The following is a 10035-nucleotide window of genomic DNA, read 5'->3' as shown; positions in this document are numbered from 1 at the left end:
GAGCCTGTGAATTTTTATTTTCTGCTAGTACTGTGCTAGGTACAGGGGATAAACTGATGAAATACAGGTTCTATATTATGTGTGTGTAATGGAGAGAGAAGGAGAGAGAGAGTGAGGGAAAGAAAGTGCTCAAACATTTCATGGAAAAATGAAATTCTTACTTTTTAGATTTATATATTTATAACTTTTATTTGAAAAACAGAAGAACAGAGAGAAGGAGACACAGTGAAAGATATCTTCTACATGCTGGTTCACTGCCCAAATGACCACAAAGGTATGCAATGGGCCAAATCAAAGCCAGGAGCCCAGAACTCTATCCAGGTCTCCCATGTGTGTGGAAAGGGCCCAAATACTTGGGCTATCTCCTGTTGCTTTCCCAGGTGTATTAACAGGGAGCTGTAAGCTTGGACTTGAACCATCATTCTGATATGGGGTACTCATGTCTTAGGTGGTGACTTGACCTACTGTACCACAATGTTGGCCCCTGAAAAATGCAATTAGAATATAAATTTATTTGGGTACAGAACGTTTTTGAAATCCATATAGGTTTTTAACAGTATGCATTTTCTGTAACTTTTTTAAGTATACTTGTATGTGTATACATGAACAAGGGACACTTGTGTGTTGCATGTCATTTGTCCAAAAGTTCCAGTTCAGTGGGATAAGAGATGGAGGGAAGGCAAGAGTGTTATGGGAGTGAGGAGGATAGAGCACCCAGGCTGATACTTGTGGGGATGGGTGGGGAGACAAGTCAGAGAAGCCAGTAGTTTCGTTGGGTCTTAAAGTATGATGAAGGTCATTGTGGGGAAAGGCAGCAGGTTGATCAGAGAAGAAAAAGCACTAGTACAAAGGCCCTGAGGCAAGAGGGAATGGAGTTTTATAGGGAGACTGCAAGATGTTCTATAGCTGGGAGGCCTGACATGTGTGGGGATAACAGAAATGAAAACTGGAGAAGAAAGCTCACAAGGTGCTAAGCGAGAGGTGCTAAGGAGTAGGGACCTCATCTTCAAAGTGGTGAGGATTGCTGCAGAATTTAAAGAGGACTGGGCATATTTGGAAGATCTCCTTGGAAAGAATGGAGAGTGGGTGGGTATGGAGAGAGTGAGATGAGAGCCCTGGAACGCTGATGTGTTCTTGTGGTTGCTCTTCAGGTGGGAAAAGCCCTACAGAGACATGGCAAAGGGGGCAGGAAAGAGCAGCAAGGCCAGAGTTACTGGGAGGGAGAATGGGCAGAACTGGGGGAACAGAGCATGCATTTCGGGCTTGCTGTCTGAATGGCTGCATGGTAGACCATTCCCTGAGATAAGAACTTGAGGAGGCTCCTACCTTAACAGAGCCCCACATGGAAAGAATGTGTCACCTCAAGGAACTATCGAAAAATAGAATTAGTCTGTATTAAGGGAAGGAACTTCTTAAAAATATAAACCAAACAGCCCACAGCTGTAGGTACAATGCTGGGCTCAGTGGCATGGTATTCCTTACCCATTCATCTCTCTCTAAGAATGACGACATTAAGTAATTGTGATCAAGACTGAAATATCCAATTATATTCATTAAATCAGAAAGGTGAACGTAAGCATTTGAACTTCAATTTCTTCCAGCTCTGCATGCTGCCTACTTTGGAAACAATTTGTGAGAGTTTATAGATTTAGCCTGTTTCAGATAAATGTTTCTGAGGAGAGCAGAGGAGTCAGGAGCTTTGCAGAAATGAGTTAAACACACACACTGTCATTTGATGATAAAATATCACAAAGCCAACGTTTTGGGTTCTTTCTACTAAGGCCAAAATAGACTTGATTAATTCCTTTTTTGATAATATAAGGCATATGCTTTCATCATTGTAAAAATATTTCTGCTATAAAATTTTTAATCTGATTCATAAATAATTGTTTCCAAGAGGATAACACCAATCTTGAAGTCATCCAAAATTTAAACAGAGATTGTTTGTCTTTATTTGCAAGGCTAGAGAGTCATCCATTAAACAATCTTTAAGCATCTCTTCTCCTTCTTTTCCAAGGTCAGACCTAGATATCTTTGTGCCTGAGCTGGGGCCATGGCATCCTGGTGAACCCCACCCTCTTTTCCTCTCATCCTTTGTGTACCTCTCCTTGCTCATCATCTCTGCCCTGGTTTTACTCAACATCTCCGTGAGGGTTATCTATGAGACATCTTCAACCTAACACATTCCAAAGTCAACCACTGATTTTACACCTCAAACTTGTTCTTCCTGCAGTCTTCTCATCTCAGTAATGACAATGGCATTCTTCTAGTCAACTGTTTTAGCGGATACTGTTGGCTTTACCTGCTTGCAGATGCTGAGGACCTGTCACCACGTCTACCCCGGCCCCTGGGTACAGCCATTATCATTTATCACCTGGATTGCAGAAAAAGCTTCCTGCCTGGTCACTTGTGTCTGAGCCTAGCCTCTCCAGAAGGCTCACAGAGTGACTTTTAGAGTGGTTCTGCTAAGATGTGAGTTCGATGTGTCCATCCCATGCACAGGGCTGTCCAGCAGCTCCATCCCCCTCAGAGTCCTCGTGGCTTCTTTCACCGGATCTCTGGCTATTTTCTTGGCTTCACTTCCTGTCAGTCTCCCCTTCATTCACTGTTTTAGCCACACTGGCTGCCCTTCTTTCCTTTCGTCCCCAATGCCATCTGCCTGGAGCAGGGATTTCCTGCCCTGCACCCTGACCTGACCCTGTTTTGCTCTCTCTTGAGTCCTCAGTACCTGCCCCAAAGCATCATTTTATAGTGCACCTGTCAAGCTCACTTCCTCGTGCATTCTCCCTGTGACATGGCAATGATCTTCCTGATGCCGTCCTGACTATTGTGCTTGCCTCCTCACTCGTGAGACACGGTCTGCTTTCTCTTATTTAAGAGAAGTAGCTGGTTTGGTTCTGGTCATCCCATGGATGATAACTTTCCTGAGGCTGAGGGCTGTTTTGTTCTTGAAGACCCTTCATATGGCCTCCTGTAAAGAATTCTCTTTTTGGGCTGGTGCTGTGGCATAGAAGGTTAAGGTTCTGTCTGCTGTGTCAGCATCCCGTGTAGTTCCCGATTCAAGTCTTGGCTACTTCACTTTTGATCAAGCTTCCTGCTAAAGCGCCTGGGAAAGCAACAGAAGATGGTCCAAGTACTTGGGACCCTGCACCCATGTGGGAGACCTGGAAGAGGCTCCAGGCTCCTGGCTTTGGCCTTATCCAGCCTCACCTCAGCTGTTGTGGCCATCTGGGAAATGAACAAGCAGATGGAAAATTCTCTCTCTCTCTCTCACTTTCCCCTTCTCTCTCTCTCCCTCTTTCTCCTTCTCTCTTTGTAGCTTTGCCTTTCAAATAAATAAATAAACATATAAATACATGTTTAAAATAAAAATAAAGAAATAATGAGAACAATCTGACATAGAGTGCTAGGGGGCTGTTCATACTTTTTTTTAAAGTGAAATCTCTTTTGGATTCTGTTAGTTTGCATTTGCCTCTTTATCAAACTGGGAGAGGGGCTGCAGAGGGACTGAGGCTCTTAGATAGTTCTGATGATGCATAGTATATTATCTATATGACATTACAAAAGGGCAAAACTGTAGGGCTGAAGATTAGAGCAATGGTTGCCAGTGGCTAAGTGTGGGGAGAGGTTGCATGAAAGGATTGTGGGGATGAGGGAAGTGCACTACATCTATTGTGGGATTGATCTGGGTCTCTGTGTTTGTTAACATTCATAGAACTGTCCAGCAAAAACAGAACAGTTTATTGTTCTAAAATAAATTTAGAAAATACACAAAAAGCCAGAATGCTGCTTAACCCACTTAAGTGTTTAATAAATGTTTCTACTACTAAGAGGTTAAAAGCCTACTTTGCAAGAAACAAGGTATATACCAAAGGCAAAATTTTATTCACTTATGGAGTATTCAACAAAGTATAGGATTGTTTTCAAAAATATTTTCTGAAGCTGCATATTCTGAAATGTGCAGTTGCTTTCATATTTCATTGGGATGACACATTGCTTTTTCAGACAATAAAAGAAAAATTATGTGAACAATGCACCTAACTGCTAATTACTTTAAATAACCCCAAAGAAAATGTGTTTCAGTTTTAAGAAAGAGGTTATGATGTCCACAGTGATATGCTTTCATTATTATACATGTGCAAAAACTAAAACTGGAAATACACACATACATATAAATGACTATTCCCTCACTTTCAGGGATAACACATGTAAAAGGAATAGACTTCTATTTGTGCTATGCACTTTTGTATTCATTAGTTCTTACTATAATCCCATGAGCCAAGCAAAATTGCCCTATTTTGTAGATGAAAGCTATGAGACCTGGGGTGAAGAGACCTGAGGATCACTGGGCTGGCTAGTGGTTGGGCTGGACCCCATCTGTGTCTGTCTGACTCAGATGATGACTTTCCATGGACACACACTCCCCTGGCTGTGCAAATGGAAGGCAGCCAAGAGCTCAGCTCACAAGAGAGGGCTCTAGCATGATGAGCAGCAATTCTAAGTCTGGCACCTGCGGAGGACCTCTGTCCAGCCAGGAGACCTGTACCCCCAGTGTTTGGCCCCTTAGAGCCCTCAGGTTGGTGGTCCTTGTGAGGAAAAACCTGTCACTTTACAAAGCCATGGAGGTGGGGTGGGATCGAAGGACTGCCCTGCCTCCGCGGCTGTGCCAGCACAGAAACAAACAGCCTCATAGGGGGCCGTGCTGTCAGGAAGATAAATGCTGTCTCATTGATTCTCCCACCCAGGAGCTTGTTGAAATGGCAGCTGCTAGACTGAAAGGCTTTGAAGACAGAACCCAGGAGTCCAGTGCCAGCCTTTCTTGCAGCATTGACTAGCAACTCAAACTCACAGGACACATTAAATCCCTGTCATGGACTAGAATAGAAGTAACACACATGAATGACAAAATCTTTCCAGGGAGATCTCAGAAGGCTGCCAGTACTGGGATCCTCCTGGATGCTCCCCACCATGGAACACATACCCACCCATCCTAGTATTTCCGCAGGTGACTTGAAATCCTGACAGACAGTGAAGTAAGAGATGGGGGGAATGTGAAGTCTGCCCCTTGGCTGCGCATGGCAAAAGGCCAAGGACTTCATGTCTCAAGGGATGGATGCGTACACACACTTGGATATGCAACCGGCTTTGGTTTTGTTGTATTAGGTGACGGCATCACCCCATCCCTCTCACCAACTCTCCCTCTGTGTCACTGCCCTGTATTCCCTGTGGCTCACACCGAATCCGCAGAGTGTGGGGATTAAGAAAATGACCCCCTTGAGTCTTTCCACAGCAAGAAAATGGTGTGATGCTGTTTCTAAGTGGGGGTAGGGGTTGGGTAGATGGGAGCATCTCCACCCTGGCCATGCCACCGGCTGAGGAGCCTCATGCAGTGACAAATCTCTCCACCAGGTGGCACTCACAGTTTACCTTTATTTTTGTTTCTATTGACAGAAAAATTTGCTCTAGTGCCACTCTCAGAGAACACATGACTTAGACTTCTCAATTCATGTACTGATTTCATGTATTGTGAAGTTTTGGGTTCTATTGTGTTTTGTACAATTACAACTTATTGTTTTCCCCTGGGACCTTGGCAAGGGACACCGTAAGGGGATAGATAGTGTATCCTGAGAGGGGAGGATCATTCTCATCATATATACCCATGTGTACACACACACACACACACACACACACACTGCACCACAATTGCTCTAGGGACACATTCAGGCCATGGTTTCTCTTTTCCAGTTTTCCTTAGGGCCTGTCTTACTGCTCCTTCCCTGTTCCTCTTTAGGGTCAGAATAGTGGGACAAGTTGACACTCTGTTTACTAGAACATGGCCTAGGACCTGCTCTTGAGTACTCATGTCCATTGCATCATGGCTGAGATTTGGACTGGCAGCCTAAAAAATGCTCACCTGCCTGTCCAGCTTAGAGATCAAAGTCTGGAGGAAAAACACTGATGGTGGACTTGTCTTTGAGGGAAGGGCATGTGTCTGAGGTGTGCTTGCTGGATTGGACTTGGCGGTTCTCCCTGGGGAGGCTGGCTGTAAGGCCAAGCTGACTAAGGCTTTTGGAAGTCTCATAGTGATGTGATTGGACATAATCCAGTTATTAGAGTTTAAGAAAAGGTCTCCTCAAAGTCTACTTGGAGAGTAAGAAATGTAGTCACTTTAGTAACACACAAGGTAATCTCTTCTAGGTCATTCTTGGCAATACATTTTCTTTGAGAGTTCTCAAGAAAGCCTGACCCCAAGTGCTGGGAGACTCAGGGAGGCCCAGGGCCACAGCCCAGGTCAGACCCTGATGGAGTCATGGCACTGAGGAGGTGTGGGAACGGACGTGCTCGGGAGGCTGGGAGGAGCCAAGTGGGAGACGTGTGGTTGTAGGCCTGTGCATCTACTCATGGCTGGGGCTCAGCTGGTTAGCGCCTTTAGTAACAATGCATTAAAAAAACAAAAAACAATGTCAGTGAGAGAAACTGACATCTTGAGATTTGATTATTGTTTTTAGCCCTGATCTATACTACTGAGGAACAGCGGTTTTTCTGCATGATACTTATTGAATTCTTCATTTAGTGGAGGATGAAGTGCTTGTGATTATAAAGTAAATTTGAAGTATAACATTGCAAAAATTAAAAGACAGCTAGGAAGGGGGAGGATGGGAGAGAGAAAGTATCAATGTGTTCTTAAAATTGTGTATATGAAATACATGAAATCTGTTCCCTTTATATAAATAAAAAAATAAAAAATTTTGTTTCATGCAAACACTAGGTCCCAGTCAAATCCCAGTTCTTTACTACATGGATGATGGTGGCCCTGAAGCTGAGCAAAATGAGTGATCTTTAAAGCAGCATCTATCTCCATTCTTATTCGGTACTGAGAGTGACCTCATTCATTCAACAGATATTTATGTGGAATTTTCATTGTGCTGCATGTTTTATGGGAAATGAAGATATATCAGGCAGAATGGTTCTCTCTAGAGTTTTGATGTCAGGAGGGAGGATAAGAACAGAGAAGATAACTACAATATCAGAGAGAAAGTCGAAAGCCCTATGGTGAGTATAGAGAAATAGTATAGGAATCAAGTATAGGAGGAAAGTCACTTTTAACTGGGGTTTAGTGGCAAAATATGTTCATCCTGTAAAAATAATGGGGAAAGTGGGAAATGGGAGGCAGACAAGAAGAGGAAGAAAAGACTGAATGGAGAACTCAGCACAGGAAACAGACTAGAGAAGACAGACACTGAAAGTGTAGGTCAGGGGCATGGCAGGCAACCTCACAGGGCAGGTTACAGAGCTTGAGTTCACCAGGAATCGTATACTTGAAAAAATAGATTTATTATCCAAAACACAGAATGACAAAAGGTGGGGGAGAGGGAGAGAGACAGAGGGAGACAGAGAGGGAGACAGAGAGACAGACAGAGATTGATTTTCCATCCACTGGTTCCCTTCCCAAATGCCTTCAACAAGTCTGGGCCAGGCTGAATCCAGGAGTCAGCAACTGACCTGGGTCTCCCACGCAGGTGGTGGGGGCAGAAGTACCTGGGCTGTCATCTCCTAGCTTTCCAGATGCATCATTGGGAAGCTGGATCACAAGTGAGCAGCCAGGACTTGAATTGGCTCTCTGATACAAGATGTGGGTGTCTCTAGCAATAGCTTAACCTGCTGCACTGAATTGCTGGTCCCATGAAATTGTATACTTTCGGGTAGATGGATAATTTGCTCTTCAAAAAATGTGTCTAATAATGTTAGCGCACAATACCAAGAGAAGATGGAACACAGGGAAAGGAAGGGGCCTGGCTAAAAGGCTGCATTTTTGTCTCCAGAATGAATATGGCTTTGTACATTGGCACATATATTTATAACTCTAGAAATTATAAAAATCCCAAAAGAAAAATGAGAAAATAGAAGCCCAGGATTTCTTTTTTTGGTGCAGTCAAGAGACATGGATAATTCACAGATCCCCAAAAATATTACTTCAAAATGGTTACCGCAGGTAGCCAAGAACAGGAAGAAATGGGGCAAGACGTGGTGACAAAAGAGGGCTGAATGAGAGTGAAGGAGCTGTTTCAGAAAGCACCAGCATTTCCTGCAGCTGAGGGGCTTATGCCCCAAAGTGCACTTCCTCTGTCCTTAGTTCACAGTAATGGATGTGGCAGGAGTTGTCAGATGGATGTGGCACAGTGGAGCAGAGGCTGAGGGTTCAGAAAGAATCTATCTATGAACCTCATTTGTCAGAGTGTATCTCATCTGTGACAACCCATATTGTGTTGTAACTGTGCGGGCTCTTCAAAGAGTTTATGGAAAATGTATACTAAAAAATATGCATAGACTTCAAAAATGTTTTTAATGCCCAAATATCTTTTAATTCTATTTTCCCATGACTGCTTGAAATACCTCTGTGTTTGCTAGACTGCTCTCCTCCCATGAAGAATACTCCTCCTTCCAATAAAGGAGCTTCCTATAAACAGCTGGCCCATCGCTTAACTAATAAACTGAAAGAAGTGACACAGCACTAAATTAAGACCAAGGTGCTTTCACAATAGAAGATGCAAAAGATTATCAAAACTTATCAATGGATACAAAACACTCACCGGAAAAACACTGCCACAAAGTAGAAGAAAATTGCAACCATATATTTCATTGCAGATTGGAGGAAGAACGTTTACAATACAATCATCTCCAAAAGTAATAGAACTCAAAGAAAATATAAGAACCTCAGGAAAGAGCTGGCAAGATAATACAGTAAGCCAGAATGTTAGGAATCAGATCTCAGAAGTAGAAAACCAAACAGACATCCGAGAAGTGAACACAAAATTTTAGGAAGCACAATGAACAAACTATTCCATGGAAAACACAATAAAGGATATAGAGGAAACTAGGAGAGAAATTACCACAAAAAATGCATTCAGATTTCAATAGAAAATAATGGCAAAGGAGATCCAATATTTGCATAATTGGTGTTTCTGAAGATGAAAATTTTAAAAATGGGAAAGAAACATTTAAAACATGCATTTAATAAAATTTACATATAAGTGACCTTACTACTACTGTCAAAAGTTTAAATCCATATGATAGAAAGTACTGACCTAATAAATTTGTAAGATGTCCAGATTTTTTCAATAAAAGTTTTGTTTATTTGAAAGGAAGAGGGACAGAGAGGGAGTGGTAAGAGGCATAAAGAGATCTTCCACTCACTGGTTCACTCCTCAAATGATCACAATGGCCCCGGGCTGGATCAGGCCAAAGCCAGAGCCAGGAACTCCATCCAGGGTCCCCACTTGGTTGGCAGGGACCTAAGTACTTGGACCATCTTCAGCTGCCTTCCCAGGCCCATTAGGAGGGAGCTGGATCCTAAGCAGAGCAGCTGGGATTCAAACTGGCAGTCAGATATGGGATAACTGTGTTGTAGGCAACAGCTTAACCTTTTGGGCCACGTACCAGCCCTAGATAAAAAGATTTTAAAATGTTTCTCTGGGCAGCTGGAAAGAGGATCAAAGCATGTGTAAAGAAATTAGGTAGGTCTCAAATTTCTCAACAGAAAAATTCCCTGTCGCAAAATAATGATGCAACACTTAGAAAAACTTCAGAGAAAGAACATATAAGTCAAGAGTTTTCTGTGCAAAATGTCCTTTAAGAGTAAAGGCTGGATTGGGCATTTGGTGTAGCAGTTAAGATGCTGCTTGGGACACTGGTCTCCCATATAGGATTGTCTGACTCCACTTCTGATTCTATCTTCCTGCTAATGAGCACTTGGGAGGCAGCAGGTGATGGCTCAAGTACGTGAGTCCCGGATACCACATGTGAGATTGGCTTTAAATAATGGGGAAATTGACTTTGGCCTGGCCCAGCCCCAACAGTAGCAAGCACTTGGGCAATGAAACATTGGCTTTAAGATCTCTATCTCTCCCTTCTGTCTTTCTTGAAACAAGAAGCCTAAACGTTATGTACAAAAGTTATGAATATGCTGAAATCAAGGAAATGTGGCTTTTAGGAGCCTTTCTGAGGAAATTTGAGAGAATAAAGTTTTATTAGGTG

The sequence above is a fragment of the Oryctolagus cuniculus genome, chromosome 10, assembly GCF_964237555.1.
Source record: "Oryctolagus cuniculus chromosome 10, mOryCun1.1, whole genome shotgun sequence".
NCBI lineage: Eukaryota > Metazoa > Chordata > Mammalia > Lagomorpha > Leporidae > Oryctolagus > Oryctolagus cuniculus.
This window is presented reverse-complemented; position numbering follows the sequence as displayed.